Source organism: Ovis canadensis, chromosome 15 (assembly GCF_042477335.2).
Source record: "Ovis canadensis isolate MfBH-ARS-UI-01 breed Bighorn chromosome 15, ARS-UI_OviCan_v2, whole genome shotgun sequence".
Classification (NCBI taxonomy): domain Eukaryota; kingdom Metazoa; phylum Chordata; class Mammalia; order Artiodactyla; family Bovidae; genus Ovis; species Ovis canadensis.
In genome coordinates this window covers 19663776-19686320 of record NC_091259.1, presented here as the reverse complement: position 1 = coordinate 19686320, position 22545 = coordinate 19663776, and positions in this window count along the sequence as shown.

Genomic DNA, 22545 nt, shown 5'->3' with positions numbered 1-22545 from the left:
TGGCAACCCACTCCACTACTCTTGCTTGAAGAATCCCATGGAGGGGGGACCCTGGTAGGATACAGTCCATGGGGTTGCAAACAGTTGGACATGACTGAGCAACAAAGTACTAGTACTAGGATCCACTATGACCCACCTCCCAGAGTAATGGACATAAAAACAGAAATAAACAGAAGGGACCTAATTAAACATAAAAGCTTTTGCACAATAAAAGTGACTATAAGCAAGGTGAAAAGACAGCCTTCAGAATGGGAGAAAATAATAGCAAATAAAGCAACTGACAAAGAATTAATCTAAAAAATATACAAGCAGCTCCTACAGTTCAATTCCAGAAAAATAAACTAACCAAAAAAAAAAAAAAAAGAGCCAAAGAATTAAACAGACATTTCTCCAAAGAAGACATACAGATGGCTAACAAACACATGAAAAGATGCTCAACATCACTCATTATCAGTTCAGTTCGGTCGCTCAGTCATGTCCGACTCTTTGCGACCCCGTGAATAACAGCACGCTGGGCCTCCCTGTCCATCACCATCTCAAGGATTTCACTCAAACTCACGTCCATCGAGTCGGTGATGCCATCCAGCCATCTCATTCTCTGTCATCCCCTTCTCCTCCTGTGCCTAATCCCTCCAAGCATCAGAGTCTTTTCCAATGAGTCAACTCTTCGAATGAGGTGGCCAAAGCAGTGGAGTTTCAGTTTAGCATCATTCCTTCCAAAAAACACCCAGGGCTGATCTCCTTCAGAATGGACTGGTTGGATCACCTTGCAGTCCAGGGGACTCTCAAGAGTCTTCTCCAACACCACAGTTCAAAAGCAACAATTCTTCAGCGCTCAGCTTTCTTCACTGTCCAATTCTCACATTCATACATGACCACTGGAAAAATCATAGCTTTGTCTAGACAGACCTTTGTTGGCAAAGTAATGTTTCTGCTTTTGAATATGCTATCTAGGTTGGTCATAACTTTTCTTCCAAGCAGTAAGCGTCTTTTAATTTCATGGCTGCTGTCACCATCTGCAGTGATTTTGGAGCCCCAAAAAATAAAGTCTGAAACTGTTTCCTGTTTTCCTGCCTATTTCTCATGAAGTGATAGGACCAGATGCCATGATCTTCGTTTTCTGAATGTTGAGCTTTAAGTCAACTTTTTCACTGTCCTCTTTCACTTTCATCAAGAGGCTTTTTAGTTCCTCTTCACTTTCTGCCATAAGGGTGGTGTCATCTGCATATCTGAGGTTATTGATATTTCTCCCGACAATCTTGATTCCAGCTTGTGTTTCTTCCAGCCCAGTGTTTTTCACGATGTACTCTGCATATAAGCTAAGTAAGCAGGGTGACAATAAACAGCCTTGATGTACTCCTTTTCCTATTTGAAACTAGTCTGTTGTTCCATGTTCAGTTCTAACTGTTTCCTCCTGACCTGCATAGAGGTTTCTCAAGAGGCAGGTCAGGTGGTCTGGTATTCCCATCTCTTTCAGAATTTTCCAGTTTATTGTGATCCACACAGTCAAAGATTTTGGCATAGTCAATAAAGCAGAAATAGATGTTTTTCTGGAACTCTTTTGCTTTCTTGATCATCCAGCAGATACTGGCAATTTGATCTCTGGTTCCTCTGCCTTTTCTAAAACCTGTTTGAACATTTGGAAGTTCATGGTTCATGTACTGCTGAAGCCTGGCTTGGAGAATTTTGAGTATTTCTTTAATAGCATATGAGATGAATGCAATATCAGAGAAATACAAATCAAAACCACATTGAGGCAAAATTTCATGCCTGTCAGAATGACTGCTATCCAAATGTCTACAAACAATAAATGTTGGAGAGGGTGTGTACAAAAGGGTATCCTCTTACACTGTTGGTGGGAATGCAAACTAGTACTGCCACTATGGAGGGAAGTGTGGTGATTCTTTAAAAAACAGGAAATAGAACTGCCATATGACCCAGCAATTCCACTGCTGGGCATACACACTGAGAAAACCAAACTGAAAGGGACACATGCACCCCAATGTTTATTACAACACTGTTTATAGCAGCCAGGACATGGAAGCAACCTAGATGTCCATCAGATGAATGGATAAGAGAGCTGTGGTCCATATACTCAATGGAGTATTACTCAGCCATTAAAAAGAATACATTTGAATCAGTTCTAATGAGGCAGATGAAACTGTAGCTATTATACAGAGTGAAGTAAGTCAGAAAGAAAAATACCAATACTGTATACTAACAAATTTATATGGAATTTAGAAATATGGTAATGATGACCCTATATGCAAGACAGCTAAAGGGACACAGATAAATATAACAGTCGTTTGGAGTCTGTGGGAGAGGTCAAGTGTGGGATAATTTGAGAGAATAGAACTAGAACATGTATATTATCATATGTGAAAGAGATCGCTAGTCTAGGTTTGATGCATGAGACAGCATCCTCAGGGCTGGTTCACTGGGATGACCCTGAGGGATGGTATGAGTAGGGAGGTTGGGAGGGGGAGGGGTTCAGGATTGAAAACACATGCACACCCATGGTTGATTCATGTTAATGTATGGCAAAAACCGCCACAATATTGTAAAGCTATAGCCTCCAATTAAAATAAATAAATAAAAAGTTTTAATGTGAATATATGTATGTGTGTGTGTATAATTATGTATTTTTAGTGAAATTTCAAAGAAAAATAATGAGTGCATTCTCTCTCCATGACCAGTGATATAACAAAGTATAGATATTTGATTTTAGTGCAAACATTTGTCTTTGTTTTTATATTTATAACATAACCAGATGAAACAAAATGGCATCGAGCACAATATGTCATTAGACAATGTGAATAAAGGAAAAAAGTTGTAGAATGGAACCATAATATGGTTCACTGTAATATATTTAAGTTGAACTCAAAAGACTATGCAAGGTAACAAGGCCCAAATATGTTCCATCATGCCAACATAAGACTATCCAAGTAAAGACAGAAACCAAAAATTCCTATTTCCCATACATGTGATACTGGTGATATATTTTCAGTAAACCAGTATTTTTTTGTCAAAACATTACTGTTGCTAATTTGAATTTTATTCTTTTTTATCATTTGATGCTTAGTTCATTGATTAAAAGAATAAATATTTAACATCAATCATGTAACATCAGTCATCAGGTTAAACTTTCTGCTACATCCCTTAGTTTCTATCAGGGGTTATTTTATTTGATCATGTTTATAAGATAAAACTTTACCATGTTTGGCAATTACACACATTACCAGTGAACTCACATAACTGATATAGCTATAAAATTCAAATGACACATGCTGACCAAGGATAAAGAGCACACACTTGTCAAAAGGTCTTTTTTAATATAAGATAATAAACAATTTGTAAAACACATAAAATCTTTTTTTTTTTTCTATAAGTAGAATCACATCTAGAAGTCTGTTGCATAAACTGTGTCTCCAAATTTCACAACAGAGTAACCATATCTCAGTTGTCCTGGGGAATAACACTGATTACTTTGTTATTTCAAACTGTCCTTTCAATTTAATGCACAACAATTTTACCACTTAAAACTAGTATCAGGTCACAGAGTTACATCTACACCATAACTTTCCTGAAACATTAAAACAACTTTTGAAACATCTCCAATATTACCAAGGTTTCAAAACATACTTCATGTATCATATCAGCTTATATTTATGATTGAACAACTTTTCAGGTTTTCCTTTCTTTCTTTTACATTTTAATTTGCACAGAGAAACAGGTGCATTTCATTTCTTATTCTTTCTCTTTTCCTTCTTTAGAGTTCTGAGATTTCTGACTGAACCACAGCATAGTTGATTACCACAGGTCAATGTTGTACCTTAAACTGCAACCTAACAATAACCGGCTGAGCAGAGCAGGATATTCATTGCTAACATATAGGTACTTTTTAATTTCAGTTTATATTGTGGCAGCTGAGAAATGCATTGACAAAGAAAATTTAGTGTATTGTTAATACAGTGTTCAAGTCTTATGCTTTTTGTAAGTAAGGGGGCCTTAGGAAGCAACAAAGCTAGTGAAGCAACTATGAAAATAGCAACTATGAACAAAGCTAGTGGAGGTGATGGAATTCCAGTTGAGTTATTTCAAATCCTAAAGGATGATGCTGTGAAAATGCTGCTGCACTCAATATGCCAACAAATTTGGAAAACTCAGCAGTGGCTGTAAGACTGGAAAAGGTCAGTTTTCATTCCAATCCCAAAGAAAGGCAATGCCAAAGAATGTTTAAACTATGACACAACTGCACTCATCTCACATACGAGGAAGTAATGCTCAAGATTGTCCAAGACAGGCTTCAACAGTACGTGAACCATGAACTTCCAGATGTTCAAGGTGGATTTAGAAAGGGCAGAGGAACCAGAGATCAAATTGCCAACATCGCATGGTTCATCAAAAAAGCAAGAGAGTTCCAGAAAAACATCTATTTCTGCTTTATTGACTATGCCAAAGCCTTTGACTGTGTGGATCACAATAAACTGCAGAAAATTCTGAAAGAGATGGGAATACAAGACCCCCTGACCTGATTCTTGAGAAATCTGTATGCAGGCTAAGAAGCAACAGTTAGAACTGGACATGGAACAACAGAATGGTTCCAAATAGGAAAAGGAGTACGATAAGGCTGTATATTGTCACCCTGCTTATTTAACTTTTATGCAGAGTACATCATGTGAACTGCCAGGCTGGATGAGTCACAAGCTGGAATCAAGATTGCTAGGAGAAATATCAATAATCTCATATATGCAGATGACACCACCCTAATGGTAGAAATCAAAGAGGAACTAAAAAGCCTCTTGATGAAAGTGAAAGAAGAGAGTGAAAGAAGTTGGCTTAAAACAACATTCAGAAAACTAAGATCATGTCATCTGGTCCCATCACTTTATGGCAAATAGATAGGGAAACCATGGAAAGAGTGAAAGACTTTACTTTGGGGGGCTCAAAAATCACTGCAGATGGTGACTACAGCCATGAAATTAAAAGACACTTGCTCCTTGGAATAAAATTATGACCAAACTAGACAGCATATTAAAAACCAAAGACATTACTTTGCTGACAAAAGTCCATCTACTCAAAGCTATGGCTTTTCCAGCAGTCATGCATGGATGTGAGAGTTAAACTATACAGAAAGCTTAGCACCAAATAATTGATGTTTTTGAACTGTGGTATTTGAGAAGACTTGAGTGTGCTTTGGACTGCAAGATACCAAATCCGTCAATCCTAAAGGAAATCAGTCCTGAGTATTCATTTTAAGAACTGATGCTGAAACTCTAATACTTTGGCCACCTGATGTGAAGAACTGACACAGGAAAAGACCAGGATGCTGGGAAAGGCTGAAGGCAGGAGGGAAAGGGGACAACAGAAAATGAGATGGTTGGATGGCATCACCGACTTGATGGACTTGAGTTTGAGCAAGCTCTTGGAGTTTGTGGACAGAGAAGCCTGGTGTGCTGTAGTGCATGGGATCACAGAGTTGGAGACGACTGAGTGACTGAACTGAAGCATATGTCTTTACACAGTATTTTGATTTTTTTAAAGGTTTTACTCTGGAATAAAATCTATTCCTCCACTATTTCAAATCTAGAAACTAACTTGAATGTATAATATAATTAATTAACTTATATAAGATTTTATTTTTATTTATTTTTTTCTTCTTCCAGTTTATTTATGTATAATTGACGTACAACAGTATAAGATTAAGGTGTACAGCAAAATTATTTGATTTAAGACATCATGAGATGATGATCCAAGTGTGCTAAGTGAACATTTATCACCTCATTTAGATGCAATACAGGTTCAAATTAAAGAAATAAGAAATAATTCCTCTAGCATTTCCTTTGTAAATGCCTCATACATAACATACAACTGTGTTAATTACATTTATCATATTTTAAATTATACCCCTAGTACTTAGTTATCTTATAACTGGAAGTATTTACCATTTTCAAAAAAAAAAAAAAACACATGGAAATTTTGGACAGATAAATGACACTTCCCATTGCAGTAAATAAAGACATATTTTCTTAACTAGAATCATTAAAGGGACAAGGAGAAGAGGGTAGGGAATTGGCTGCCATTAAAATGCCTAAAATCTGGTTGATTTCCAAAGAAAGAAAGATCATATTAAATTGCTCGTTTACTATTTCAGACAAAAAAATGTCAATAGCAGAATGAGAGAAGTTGGATAGAGTAGTGGACTTCCTGATAGCTCAGTTGGTAAAAAATCTGTGTGCAATGCAGGACCCAGGTCAATTTTTCGGTTGGGAAGATCTTCTGCAGAAGGGATAGGCTTCCCTCTCCAGTACTTTTGGCTTCCCTCATGATTCAGCTGATAAACAATCTGCTTGCAATGCAGGAGACCTGGGTTCAATCCCTGCGTTTGGAAGATCCCCTGAAAAAGGGAAAGGCTACCTACTCCAGTGTAGAATATTAAAAGCTCCTAACATTGGACTTTCCATGAAAATAAGTGGTTGTCTTGAAAAGAGGGGCCATTCAAACTTCAGTTCAGTTCATTCACTCAGTTGTGTCCGACTCTTTGCCATCCCATTAATCGCTGCATGCCAGGCCTCCCTGTCCATCACCATCTCCTGGAGTTCACTCAGACTCACGTCCATCGAGTCCGTGATGCCATCCAGCCATCTCATCCTCGGTCGTCCCCTTCTCCTCCTGCACCCAATCTCTCCAAGCATCAGAGTCTTTTCCAATAAGTCAACTCTGCATGAGGTGGCCAAAGTCCTGGAGCTTCAGCTTTAGCATCATTCCTTCCAAAGAAATCCCAGGGTTGATCTCTCTCAGAATGGACTGGCTGGATTTCCTTGCAGTCCAAGGGACCCTCAAGAATCTTCTCCAACACCACAGTTCAAAAGCATCATTCTTCGGCTCTCAGCCTTTTTCACAGCCCAACTCTCACATCCATACATGACCACAGGAAAAACCATAGCCTTGACTAGACGGACCTTAGTCAGCAAAGTAATGTCTCTGCTTTTGAATATATTATCTAGGTTGGTCATAACTTTTCTTCCAAGGAGTAAGTGTCTTTTAATTTCATGGCTGCAGTCACCATCTGCAGTGATTTTGGAGCCCAAACAAATAAAGTCTGACACTGTTTCCACTGTTTCCCCATCTGTTTGCGTGAAGTGATGGGACCGGATGCCATGATCTTCGTTTTCTGAATGTTGAGCTTTAACCAACTTTTTCACTCTCCTCTTTCACTTTTATCAAGAGGCTTTTTAGCTCCTCTTCACTTCCTGCCATAAGGGTGGTGTCATTTGCATAGCTGAGGTGATTGGTATTTCTCCCAGCAGTCTTGATTCCAGCTTGTGTTTCTTCCAGTTCAGTGTTTCTCATGATGTACTCTGCATAGAAGTTAAATAAGCAGGGTGACAATATACAGCCTTGACGTACTCCTTTTCCTATTTGGAACCAGTCTGTTGTTCCATGTCCAGTTCTAACTGTTGCTTCCTGACCTACATACAGATTTCTCAAGAGACAGGTCAGGTGGTCTTGTATTCCCATCTCTTTCAGAATTTTTCACAGTTTATTGTGATCCACACAGTCAAAGGCTTTGGCATAGTCAATAAAGCAGAAATAGATGTTTTTCTGGAACTCTCTTGCTTTTTCCATGATCCAGTGGATGTTGGCAATTTGATCTCAGGTTCTTCTGCCTTTTCTAAAATAGTTTGAACATCAGGGAGTTCACGGTTCACATATTGCTGAAGTCTGGCTTGGAGAATTTTTAGCATTACTTTACTAGCATGTGAGATGAGTGCAATCGTGTGGTAGTTTGAACATTCTTTGGCATTGTAAATGTATTTTCTTGTTTTAATTTACTTCCTATATGTATTATTCTTCTGTATATCTTCAGAAACAAGTTTTACTATAATATATGTCCAGAAAAGAAAATGTACATACATCACTATTCTTCCACTATTCTTAAGCCAAACTCAAAACTCTATAAGACCACAAGTTCATTTAGAAGGAAAATGCAGAGTTAATGTCTAGCAATTCTCCAAGCATCACTGTCCACAGATATCCAACTTAAAGTCCTTATCCCACAATTTTTATCTGAACTGGTTTAGCACCTTTATCAGAATGGTCTGTGGATTAAAATAAAAAAAAAAATCTATTTCTCCATAATAACAATCAGAACAAATGCAAAAATTATCATCAATTAAATATATTTAATTAATATATAAATAAGTAAAAAGAAATTAAGTGGAGTAGAAACTGAAATCTACTATTTTGCTGTTAACCAGAAACATTCCTAAAAAATTAAAATAAATCATTTAATAAAATGTTAGTTATGACAAATATAAATGTTATAACAAGGAAGGATTACCATTAATACAAAAGAAAGAAAAGAAACCTCATATTTGCAAATGGCCTGTGGAATAATATTATTATACCTTACCTACATGTAACTGAAATCTGAGAAAAATAGGTGAGAGAAAGTTACAGACAGAATATTAGAAAAATAATAACTTTTTTTCTGTCTGGTACATAAGGAGCTTAGAAGTCACTACTCCATCCTAAAAAGGTAAATTGATTGAAAACCAACAATGCTTCTTAGACTTGACAGACAAGTGAGTTTCCAGGGAAAGCTGCTGTTCCCCAACTAGGGAGAGAGATAGAGCAAGATACAGAGAATCATAACTTATGATTGTTGAGAAGCAGGGAGTAGAGGAAACTTCTATGAGAACTAGTGCCAAAGTAGGAAAACCTAAACTGTAACTAACAAACAACAAAAGAGAAAGGACAAAATTACTACTACCAGAAATGAAGGGGGACACCACTACAGATCCTATATATTTTAAAGGATAATAAATACTATGAACAACTTTATTTCTATAAATTTAATAACCTAGATAAAATGGACCAAATCCTTTAAAGATACAATTTGCCAAAACTCAATGAAGAAGAAAGAGATAGGTCTATTTCTCAAAAAACTGATTGAGTAGTTAATAACCTTTCCAAACAGAAAGTATCATTCCTAGATGGGTTCATTTGTGAATTCTACCAAGCATTTAAGAAAGTAATTATGCAGTTCTCTATAACCCCTCTCAGAAAATAAAATCAGAGGGAATATTTCCTGACTCATTCTATGAAGCCAGAATTACACTAATACCAAAACCAGATGAAAACATTACAAGAAAAGAAAATATAGATCAATAGCACACATGAATATAGATGCAAACATACTAAACAGAAGATTAGCAAATTAAATTCAACAATGATAAAATAATTGTAGACCACAACCAAGTGGAATTTACCCCAGATATGCCTGGTTCATTCAACATTCAAAAATTGATTAATGTTATCCCTCGCCTCAACACACTAAAGGAAAAAAAATAAAAGCCTTTATCAATACATTGTATATGCCTAGTAGTGTCCAACTCCGACCTTAAGGACTATAACCCACCATGCTCCTCTGTCCATGGGATTCTCCAGGAAAGAATACTGGAGTGGATTGCCATTTCCTGTTCTAGGGGATCTTTCTGACACAAGGGTGGGACTTGCATCTCCTGTGTCTCCTGCATTGTTAGGCAGATTCTTTACCAGTAGCACCACCTGGAAAGCTCCAATTATATCAATAGATGAAGATAAAGCTTTTGACAAAATCCAACATCTATCTGGGCTTCCCAGGTGGCTCAGTGATAAAGAATTTACCTGAAGTGCAGGAGCTGCAAGAGACAACGTTTGATTCCTTGGTCAGGAAGATCCCCTGTAGGAGGACATGGCAACCCACTCCAGTATTATTGCCTTGAGAACCCATGGACAGAGGGGTCTGGTGGGCTACAGTTCATAGGGTCACAAAGAGTTGGACATGAATGAAGCGACTTGGCACAACATCTATTTATGATAGAAACTCAGGAAAGTAGGAATAGAGGAGATATTCTACACTTGATAAAAAAGCATCTGTATAAAGCATACAGCAAATATTCTTAATGGTTAGGCACTCAAGTCTGTCCTTCTAAGATCAGGAACATAGCAATATTGCTCCCTCTTACCTCTGTTTTCCAACATTGTATTCAACTCATAGCTAATGTAGTAAGAAGAAAAAAGGAAATAAAACAGATTGAAAACATTGTACATTGTAAGGGTGTTGACAACCACATGATATGTATCATGATAATCATATCCTTCAGATACACACAAAAATTTGATAATGAATGTTTACAATTGCTTTATTTAAAATTTCCAGAAGTTGGAAGCAGCTGAGATGTGCCTCAGGAGTTGAATGGATAATTAAAAATATGGTACATCTAAATAGTAGAATATTATCCAGTGTTAGAGGGAAATGAGCTATCTAGCCACAAACAAATATTGAAGAAACTTAAATATTACTAAGTAAAATAAGTCAATCTGAAAGGTCTACATATTGTATTATTCCAACTAAGTGACATTCTATAAAAGGAAAAACTATACAGACAATAAAAAAGATCTATGGTTCCTGTAGCTGTTGGGAAGGAGGGATGAAGGAGCAGAGTTCAGATTTTTAAGGTTGTGAAACTTGTCTGAAAGACATGATAATCATGATACCTGTCCTTATGCATTTGTCACACCCGTACAATCTGCTACTCCAAGAACAAACCCTAAACATAAATTATAGACTTTGGGTGATAACGAGGTATCTATGTATATTCATTGATTGTAACAAATATACCATGGCAGTTCAGGATTTGACAATGGAGACAATGTGTATGTTTGGGAAGAGTATGTAGGCAGGAACTCTGTAATTTCTATCCAATTTTTCTGTGAATCTAAAACTGTTCTAAAAATATAATGCTTACTAAATTTAAAATATAATATTTTTCATAATATGACAAATATCAATTAATTCAGTAAACCCCAATCAGAATGAAGACAAAATAAACAAAGCTTATGTAAATGTAAACCTGTTAAAAGCAAAAGAAAAAGAAATTCTTTTTCTTTTTTTTGGGGGGGGATACATGCACAAATCCCTTTAATTTAATTTTTTTAATTTTTAATATGAATTTACTTATTTTAACTGAAGGATAATTACTTTACAATATTGTATTGGTTTTGCCATACATCAATATGAATCCACCACAGGTGTAAAAATAGTGTGGGTGGGGACACTATATGCTGAAAATTATAAAGATTTTTAAAATGACTAAATTTTACCAGAACGGAGGCCAGAATATTTTTACTGAACAGAAGAAAACTCCTTAAAAATTGAAAAATAATTTGACATTTACAGTTACACATAATGATAGAATTGACCACTGGCACACTTTACTAAAATGCTAAAGTGCTTTGACCTGAGGGGAAATAATTGTAAAGACATTGGCATCTGCAAGAATGAAGAACATTGAAAATGACAAACAAGAGGGTAAATATAGAAGCCGACTTTGTTAAATTTCTCAACTTATTTAAAAGACACTTTTGTTACTGAAGCTGCCACTTATTTATACAAATAAATTATATTTACTTTATAATATATGTAGTTGTAAAATATGCAACAAAGTGATACAGTAGATAAGGAGTGGAAATGGAAGTATATTGTAGGCCACTATACATGACATTGAATGAGTATAATCCCAAGTAAACTGCATTAGTTAAAAATGTATATATATATAAATTCTTGGAAAAAATTCTAAAAGAAAAAATTTAAAGAGGCATAAGCAATATGTTAATAAAAATGATAAAATGGAAAACTAGAAAAACTTAAAGAAAAGCAAATATGATTTTATAAAAGGCAATAAAATGACCAAAAAAAGATAAGAAAATATAAAATAAATAAAAGATCATAGATTTAAACCCAATCACATCAATAACTTCTTTCCTTCCTTCTTCCCTCCCTCCTGTGTGCCTCCCTCTCTTTTATGCCCTTTCTTTTATGGCATTCTTATTGGCTATCATACTTTCCTCCTAACTAGTTTAAAAAAAAATGCTTTATTTTCTTTTTTAGCATTTTTTAAATAATTTCAGTGACATTCATGGAAGGAGCATTTGTGAACACCTGTAACTTTTCTCTTTTTATCTGAAATAAATATATACATTTAATGTGTCTTCACTATGCTCTGTTATTATGCAAGGTGCTAGACATATAATAAGTATATATAGTGTAAAATCAGTAGTGTGTTGAATCTGGTGTTTATTATAGCCAATTGTCAAATTTTTAAGAATTGTGCAAACCAGTTAAATTCATATCAGTAGTCTTGAGGAATTCAGATTCATCAAGGAGATTTGTGAAATACTACATTTCCTAGTCTTTTGCTTTCCAGAGAGCCAGTTCTTAAATATTTCCCAGCACATTACTGAGTAGATTTACTTGAAAATGAGTGTGGACATTACAATAGTAATATTAGAGTCTAAAAAAAAGAACAATTAGGATGGAAAGTCAGCCAAATCTTAAAGGATCATGAAAACTTTTCAGGGGTACTTATATAAAACTTAAGATAGCTTGAAAAGTGAGAAGTAGAGTGTGTTATGGACTTTCCAAGGGGCACTAGTGGTAAAGTGCCCACTTGCCAGACATAAGAGATGCAGCCTCAATCCCTGGGTTGGGAAAGGTCCCCTAGCAGAGGGCAGGGCAATCCACTCAAGTATTCTTGCCTGGAGATTCCCGGGGATAGAGGAGCCTGGCAGGCAACTATCCATGGGGTTGCAAAGAGCCAGACATGAATGAAAGAACACTGAAAATGGTTCTTTCATTTAAATGAATCAGTTTTCTCTCATGAAGATGGTTCTTTCATGACAACACTTGCACACCCAGAGAGACAGACAGGCAGAGGATGTTACACAGCAAATTTCTACTAGTGATCAATTTTACATATGGTAATGTATATATTTCAATGGAGGTTCAAGAAGGAGGAGACATACGCATACTTTTGGCTGATTCAGTTTGTTGTATGGCAGAAACCAACATAACGTTGTAAAGCAATTATCCTCCAATAAGAAAAGGGGGAAAAAAAGATAGAGGATAGAGTACGCTTGCAGCTCAGGTTGGGATTGGTGAGTAAAGCCCAGAATCTGCAGTTTTGTAAGCCCTGCAAAAAAATTTGAAATGAAACCTGAGACATACTTAGTGAGGTACAACTGAGAGGGCATTGCGATTGGTATTATTTGCAAGTCTTGAGTCTCTTGAATTCAAACAGATAGAAACTGGATGAGTCGTAACATCTTTCTTGTAGCTAAAAGACAAGAGAGAAAGAGCAAGTCAAGGAAGTAAAGATGAGTTCTGTTACTGATGGCTGAGTCTCAGTAGCTGCGGAACAATGACACAGAGAAGCATACAGACAGCTGGGTTCATATAAGTCTGACATTCAGAAGAGCTATTTAGGCTAATGACAGATTTGGGGTGTTTTACCATGTAGTGATCATCATGGAGAGTTCCTAAACATTTTGTCCATTGCAGATTCTTCAAAGAAGTTGATGAGTCTTTCTAAAGTAGTCATAACATTTGGCTATATTTTCTGAAAATTTACAAATATTGTGTTATCTCTATTCTCCAGTCTATGAACTACTGATATATTCTGAGAAAAACTAAGTTGTGTATGTAAGACCAAGAAAGAAAATTACAAAACAAAATATCAGGCAAAAATTAATATTTTGCCAACTTTAGATAGGATGAAAATCAATAACTGGAGTTTTTATTATAGTGATAAGTAATAGTTGAACTATAATATATATGTAGTAGAAAAAATCAAGACTTTGAAAGGTCACAGTTCTAAGTCTACTTAAATAACTTCATAAATTTTGGGGAATACTCACTGCTTCATCTTTAAAGAATTTTGGATATTCTTGGATTAAAAAAACACATAATCAACTACAATATAAAGATGAAATAATTTTTATCTCAGTTCAGTTCAGTCACTCAGTCATGTCTGAATCTTTGGGACCCCATGAATCGCAGCACGCCAGGCCTACCTGTCCATCACCAACTCCCGGAGTTCACTCAGACTCATGTCCATCGAGTCAGTGATACCACCCAGCCATCTCATCCTCTGTCCTCCCTTTTTCCAGTACAGTTCAGTTCAGTCGCTCAGTCGTGTTCGACTCTTTGAGACCCCATGAATCGCAGCACGCCAGGCCTCCCTGTCCATCACCATCTCCCGGAGTTCACTCAGACTCACGTCCATCCAGTCCATGATGCCATCCAGCCATCTCATCCTTGGTCGTCCTCTTCTCCTCCTGCCCTCAATCCATCCAGGCATCAGAGTCTTTTCCAATGAATCAACACTTCACATGAGGTGGCCAAATTACTGGAGCTTCAGCTTTAGCATCATTCCTTCCAAAGGAATCCCAGGGTTGATCTCCTTCAGAATTGACTGGTTGAATCTGCTTGCAGTCCAAATGACTCTCAAGAGTCTTCTCCAACACCACAGTTCAAAAGCATCAATTCTTCAGCGCTCAGCCTTCTTTACAGTCCAACTCTCACATCCATACATGACCACAGGAAAAACCACAGCCTTGATTAGGCGGACCTTAGTCAGCAAAATAATGTCTCTGCTTTTGAATATGCTATCTAGGTTTGTCATAACTTTTCTTCCAAGTAGCAAGCGTCTTTTAATTTCATGGCTGCAGTCACCATCTGCAGTGATTTTGGAGCCCCCAAAAATAAAGTCTGACACGGTTTCCACTGTTTCCCCATCTATTTCCCATGAAGTGATGGGACTGGATGCCATGATCTTCGTTTTCTGAATGTTGAGCTTTAAGCCAAATTTTTCACTCTCCTCTTTCACTTTCATCAAGAGGTTTTTAGCTCCCCTTCACTTTCTGCCATAAGGGTGGTGTCATCTGCATATCTGAGGTGATTGATATTTCTCCCGGCCATCTTGATTCCAGCTTCTGTTTCTTCCAGTCCAGCATTTCTCATGATGTACTCTGCATAGAAGTTAAATAAGCAGGGTGGCAATATACAGCCTTGATGTACTCCTTTTCCTATTTGGAACCAGTCTGTTGTTCCATGTCCAGTTCTAACTGTTGCTTCTGGACCTGCATACAGATTTCTCAAGAGACAGGTCAGGTGGTCTGGTATTCCCATCTCTTTCAGAATTTTCCACAGTTTTTTGTGATCCACACAGTCAAAGGCTTTGGCATAGTCAATAAAGCAGAAATAGATGTTTTTCTGGGACTCTCTTGCTGTTTCCATGATCCAGCAGATGTTGCCAATTTGATCTCTGGTTCCTCTGCCTTTTCTAAAACCAGCTTGAACATCAGGAAGTTCACAGTTCATGTATTGCTGAAGCCTGGCTTGGAGAATTTTGAGCATTATTTTACTAGCATGTGAGATGAATGCAATTGTGCAGGAGTTTGAGCATTCTTTGGCATTGCCTTTCTTTGGGATTGGAATGAATACTGACCTTTTCCAGTCTTGTGGCCACTGCTGAATTTTCCAAATTTGCTGGCATATTGAGTGCAGCACTTTCACAGCATCAACTTCCTCCTGCCCCTAATCCCTCCCAGCATCAGAGTTTTTTCCAGTGAGTCAACTCTTCGCATGAGGTGGCCAAAGTACTGGAGTTTCAGCTTCAGCATCATTCCTTCAAAAGAAATCCCAGGGTTGATCTCCTTCAGAATGTATTGGTTAGATCTCCTTGCAGTCCAAAGGACTCTCAAGAGTCTTCTCCAACACCAGTTAAAAAGCTTCAATTCTTTGGTGCTCAGCTATCTTCACAGTCCAACTCTCACATCCATACATGACCACTGGAAAAACCATAGCCTTGACTAGATGGACCTTAATTGGCAAAGTAATGTCTCTGTGTTTGAATATGATATATAGGTTGGTCATAACTTTTCTTCCAAGGAGTAAGCGTCCTTTAATTTCATGGCTGCAATCACCATCTGCAGTGATTTTTGTAGCCCAAAAGAATAAAGTCTGACACTGTTTCCACTGTTTCTCCATCAATTTCCCATGAAGGGATGGGACCAGATGCCATGATCTTGGTTTTCTGAATGTTGAGCTTTAAGCCAGCATTTTCACTCTCCTTTTTCACTTCATCAAGAGGCTTTTTAGTTCCCCTCACTTTCTGCCATAAGGGTGGTGTCATCTGCATATCTGAGGTTATTGATATTTCTCCCAGCAATCTTGATTCCAGGTTGTGCTTCTTCCAGCCCAGTGTTTCTCATGATATATTCTGCATATAAGTTAAACAAGCAGGGTGACAATGTATCTCTAATTATGGAGTATTTTGATTTCTCATGAATAAAGTAAACATTAATTTATTTTGGCATTTTAATTACAAAATAAGTCACATTCACCATTTTTGATCCCAACATCAGTGAGAGAACTGTGTACATTTCTCATACAATATTGTGAATTATTATATTACTGTATAGATTTCTAACCTACTCTATAATCTGGCTTTAAAATAAACCCAATAGAAAAAACATTGACACAATATAGTATGTAACATGAAATTCAGGAAATGTATTCAATTTTTTGTCAGATTGTAGAAAACCAGACCCTGTAGGATTCCTACAGGGAAAGACTATTTCAAGTTTATAGAAAATTAAAATGTCCTTCTATAAAAATTTTAGAAAATAGTATGTTAACAGTTTAGTTTAAAATAGACTTGCAATAACTACATATGTATTTATTACAGTCAATTTCATGTTTATTGACAACTTACTAAATGTTTTACCAGTCTCTGGAATTGGCAAACTTTGTTTCTTATAAAAGGCTAGCTATTAATGCTTTGTGATCCATAAAGGATCTATCTCAACTGTTCACTTCTACCATTGTAGTGCTGCTGTACAAGGAAGCAAAAATATATAAACATACAATTTTCCAATAATACTAACAGGTGGCTGATTTAATTCAGTCCATGAGGTCCATTCTAGGACATAACAAAAAGGACCATAGAGGGTGACTTTCCTTAAAAAAAAAATTACTTAAAATTATATCATTATATTTATCTTCGTATTCTTTACTTGCCACTTTAAAATAATATTTTTTATAAGAAAGATTCACACACGTGACATATACAAAGACGAATAGTTATAAATCACCTAAAATCACAAAACCTAGGGATTAATTAATGATATGTGCTGAGCATGAATCCAGATATACCTTTATGCATATATTCATTTCTTGGAGAAGGGGATGGCAACCCACTCTAGTATTTTAACCTGGAGAATCCCATGGACGGTATAGTCCATGGGGTTGCAAAGATTTTATCATGACTGAGTGAAAAATTGATAGATACAAATATTCAGACAAAGTTATAGGGATAAGATATGCATACTGATTTAATTTAGCAAAACTTTTTTTTTTGAACTTCAGAAAGGTAAAAATTGAAACTAAAGAATTATAAATTTCAAATAAACGTTTCCTTATGTAAGAAAAAAAGGGGAAAATAAAAATTATTAGTTTTGAAATCATGTGATATTTTTATGATGTGTTTCAGACAAAATCAATTCAATTTGCTTTTGAAGATTATATGAAAAGAAAGACCATATTCTTTTAGGTGATACTATGTACAAAATATTATATTAACCCAAAAATATGAATAAAAATCAGTATCATACAAAAAATAAATATCACTGTGAAAGCATAAAAATGTAAGAGATTATTTTTAAATTGATAAATTGGTAAAGGCTTTATCAGTGAATTTTAGCACATGAACTAAATTTTGAAGACTGGATGATAATAATGGTAATAATTATATTGTGTTTTATACTTAAAAGTTAGTTTTACACAAACTAATTTGGATTTATAAAGATATTGACAATCAGTGTATTTGAAGTCAATAGATCAATTTGAACAAAAATAAGATATCCAGAATTTATAAGGCATGTTGGGGCATGATTCAGTATAAATGGAAGGTGAAGTATTTTGGCTGAAATAAAAAAGAGTAGAGTCAGAATTAGAAAATGTTCAGAGTTTACATATTAAGATTTATATAATATGGAGTTATTAGTCTTACTTGAGTATTATAGTGATGAATCAGAACACGCAAGAATATTCATACAGATTACAACTGGTATACAATGAGGTAAACTAATAAACTAAAATATAATCCCAGAACATTATTTATGAAAATGATTAAATTTCCAAACTAGGGAAGTAGCAGAGAAAATGGAAAAGCAAAGCTGTTTGTGCCAATGCAATCAGGGGCATCATAAAATGGCACAGCCATTGTCTTTGATTTGCTCTTTTTAAAGTAAAGAACAACTTATTTTATTTTATTTTTTATGTGAGTTCCCATCTTGATCCATGAGATATTGGAAAGTAAACATTCCAAACTATCCCTCTTAACCAACAGTGTCACCTTTCTTTTAACCTTGATATTTCTTAAGTGATAATCTTTCTCTCCAGAAAGGCCAAACCGGAATGGATGGAGGAAGCCTCCCCTATTCTTGCATGAAAGTAAGAACAATAACACTGTCAGGTGAGTTTAATTTTCCTTCCTCGGTTCTTGTCTAAAGGGTTTGAAACAACAGACAAGTCACAGTTAAGTTCATTCAAGCAGACAGATATTTTATTAGACTCACACTCCCAAGACATAGGAACAGGCTGACCCCAAAGTAGTCATCTCCTCCTACCTCTTGGCTTCCCCCATTTTATATTTTCCATGTCCTCCTTTTGGTTGTGCCCTGTGCAAAATAGGGCTTGTAGCCATCACCAATCAATGAAAGAGAATGCAAATGGGCATATGCTTAAGGCTGATTGACAAGTGCAAGTTACATAACAGCAGGCTCTGTTGTGTGTCTTCCCATGTCTCAGGCTCAGTTTGTTATAATTTTGTGTGTGTGTGTGTGTGTGTGTGTGTGTGTGTGTGTGTGTATAGAGTAGATCAGCTTGCATTCTTTTCAGCCAGGCCACCCCTTTTGGCTCATGCCTAACTTCCCACCTTACAATGCAAATAGCAATTATAAATGATGATACTATTTTTAATTGAATAGTTACCATGCGTGAGACACTCCATGTGATTCCTAACATGAACTCATTTGGATTAAAACTGTTAGTTGAAATGAAAGGAATTGAGACACAGTTTGGTGTAGCAAATGCCTGATGATATTAAGGCCACAATATTAGTTTGTAAGGTCCTGTTTTTTGCAACTCTTTCTTTATTCTATGTGTTTCATCAGTTCTTCTCAACTATGTAAGCCAACAATTCAACTTTTCTTAAAATACTCTCAGACAGTTTTCTTTTTTTAATATAACTTTATTTATTTTAATTGGAGGTTGATTACTTTACAATATTGTATTGGTTTTGCCATACATCAGCATGAATCCACCACAGGTATATACGTGTTTCCCTTCCTGAACCCCCCTGCCACCTCCCTCCCCATACCATCCCTCTGAGTCTTCTCAGTGCACCAGCCCCAAGCATCAGGTAGTTTTCTAATGTTAGAAATAAATGTATAACAATAAATACAGTTCTTGATTCATTAGACATGAAAGTACAGGAAAAAAAGAAGAATAAGTAGAAGATTCTGAAGTTAAGAGTCATATTGAAAAGGTGACTCATAGAGGAAAGAGTAATAGGCATCTATATTAGGAGGTGGCAATCCCACTTTTGAGGGGTAAGTAATACATCTGTTTTACAAGGGACTTAATGGATGGGAAGAAACCCAGAGAGACCTCCAGTACTGATTTCACGAGTGTCCCATCTATTCATTCCCTCCGGGTCCCTTTGAAGGTCTATATTCTTAGTTTGATGATGCACTTTCACTCTCTTGAAATTAATAATTTTTGAACTTGTGGTTTGCTAGTGGGACAATAGAACATATATGTGAGCAGGGAAACTACCTGCCTATGTACCTTTGCCATTCCTTGCTGTCTCATTTGCATGAAACATTCACTATGCCACATGAGCACAGAATTCTGCTACTAGGTCACTTCAGTCATGTCTGACTCTGTGCGACCCCATAGAGGGCAGCCCACCAGGCTCCCCAGTCTCTGGGATTCTCCAGGCAAGAACACTGGAGTGGGTTGCCATTTCCTTCTCCAAAGCAGGAAAGTGAAAAGTGAAAGTGAAGTCGCTCAGTCGTGCCCGACCCTCAGCGACCCCATTGACTGCAGCCTTCCAGGCTCTTTCCATCCATGGGATTTTCCAGGCAAGAGTAGTGGAGTGGAGTGCCATTGCCTTCTCCTAGCACAGAATTCTAGGGGTGCCATAATGCCTTAGAGTGCAGAGAGTCTTGAAATAAGGACAACTGGGGAGGGACAAGTTTACCCCTACCTTTCTAGGTTCTTCCGGCGGTCTAAGAATAAAATTGACATGAGAAAGACTAACAGGATAAAACATTAATTATGTAGATTATGGGAGCTTCATAAAAATATCAGGCCCAAAGAAATGGCCAAAGCAGCATTTACAGCTTTTAGACAAAGAAACATATTTGTGATGAACTGACAGGATAAAGAAACTTATGTTGGGTACTAATTAGTGAGGAAACTGAGCAGAGTTTGTATACCTAGATTTCTCAGTCCAAATTCCCTTTTTCTGGCAATAAGAGTTTCTCTTTGTCCACTTGTACTGAGCATAACTTTTACACAGGAAATTTACTTCCTCTTTTCAGGGGGACATAGAGAAAGATCAGAATGTCCTTCTTGTACTAGTTTTCCACAAGTAAATTTAATTTAAACTTCCAAATAAGAAAAGGAGTATGTCAAGGCTGTATACTGTCACCCTGCTTATTTATGTGCAGAGTACATCATGAGAAACACTGGGATGGAAGAAGCACAAGCTGGAATTAAGATTGCTGGAAGAAATATCAATAACCTCAGATATGCAGATGACACCGCCCTTATGGCAGAAAGTGAAGAAGAACACAAGAGCCTTTTGATGAAAGTGAAAGAGGAGAGTGAAAAAGTTGGCTTAAAGATCAACATTCAGAAAACGAAGATCATGGAATCTGGTCCCATCACTTCATGGGAAATGGATGGGGAAACAGTGGAAACAGTGTCAGACATTATTTTGGGGGGGCTCCAAAATCACTGCAGATGGTGACTGCAGCCATGAAATTAAAAGACATTTACTCCTTGGAAGAAAAGTTGTGACCAACTTAGATAGCATACTGAAAAGCAGAGACATTACTTTTCCAACAAAGGTCCATCTAGTCAAGGCTATGGTTTTTCCTGTGGTCATGTATGGATGTGAGAGTTGGACTGTGAAGAAAGCTGAGCGCCAAAGAATTGATGCTTTTGAACTGCGGTGTTGGAGAAGACTCTTGAGAGTCCCTTGGACTGCAAGGAGATTCAACCAGTCCATTCTGAAGGAGATCAGCCCTTGGTGTTCTTTGGAAGGAATGATGCTGAAGCTGAAACTCCAGTACTTTGGCCACCTCATGCAAAGGGTTGACTCATTGGAAAAGATTCTGATGCTGGGAGGGGTTGGGGGCAGGAGGAGAAGGAGACATACAGGGGATGAAACTGCTGAATGGCATCACTGACTCGATGGACGTGAATTTGAGTGAACTCCGGGAGTTGGTCATGGACAGGGAGGCCTGGCATGCTGCAATTCATGGGGTCACAAAGAGACGGACATGATTGAATGACTGAACTGAACTAAACTGAATATGCCAAAGTGGTATATTTAGGTGCAGTCTGTCCTAAACTCCATCAGTACAAAGTAAGCATGTTACAACAATAACTGATTAACTTAGGAGGGCTGACAACTCCAAGAAACCATGCTTTCAATTTGAACCAAAACAGCTGGAGCTGGTGAAAAATAATACACCTGCCAATGCAGGACATGCAAGAGACATAGATTCAATTCTTGGGTCATGATGATCCCCTGGAGTAGGAAATGGCAGTTGCTCCAGTATCCTTGCCTGGAAAATTCCATGGAAAGAGAAGCCTGGTAGGCTACAGTCCATGGGGCCACAGAGAGTTCGACATGACTGAGCAACTAAGCATGATTGGTACTTTGAATACAGAACAAAGACAATTCCACTCTAAAAAACCATAAATAACTTAGGAACTCTCTCCTATTTTCTTACTCATATTACTTCCCTGTGTTAGTCAATCATATACACTGAAAATGACGATACAGAAAGTATGGGAAAGGTAAAGCAATGCATTGATTCCTTCTCTTTTAACTTTTTCTTTACTCATTAAGAAGCTAACAATTGAGAGTGTTGGTAGAATGTGAGTGTATCAAGTAAAACACTTGAATTAGTTTTCTGCAACATTTCTATCACTCCAGCAAGAACAAAATACATGTGTATGTATGAGGTACAAAATATGAAATATCAGGTGGTTCCACACATGTTAGTTGAACACAATTATATTTGCATTTAAAACTGGAACTGTTTGATATATTAAATACAAATTAAAAACAGCATGTCAAGTACAGAGAAAAACCATGAAGGGCAGAAAAAGTTCAATGTTTTAGTGACTTTAAAGGCACTATTCTTCTGTTTTCTGAACAAAGAGCTCTTAATTTTCATTTTGTACCAGGCCCTGCAAATTATGCCCACACTAAAATTTATAAAACACGTGTGCATATGCCCGCTCCACTTGTTAGGGACATTTAGATGCCTAGGCCTTGTGTATTTGAAGGAATCAAGGCTAGGGAATGATGTGGTACTAACACACATGATGGTGAACAGTGAAAGCCAGAG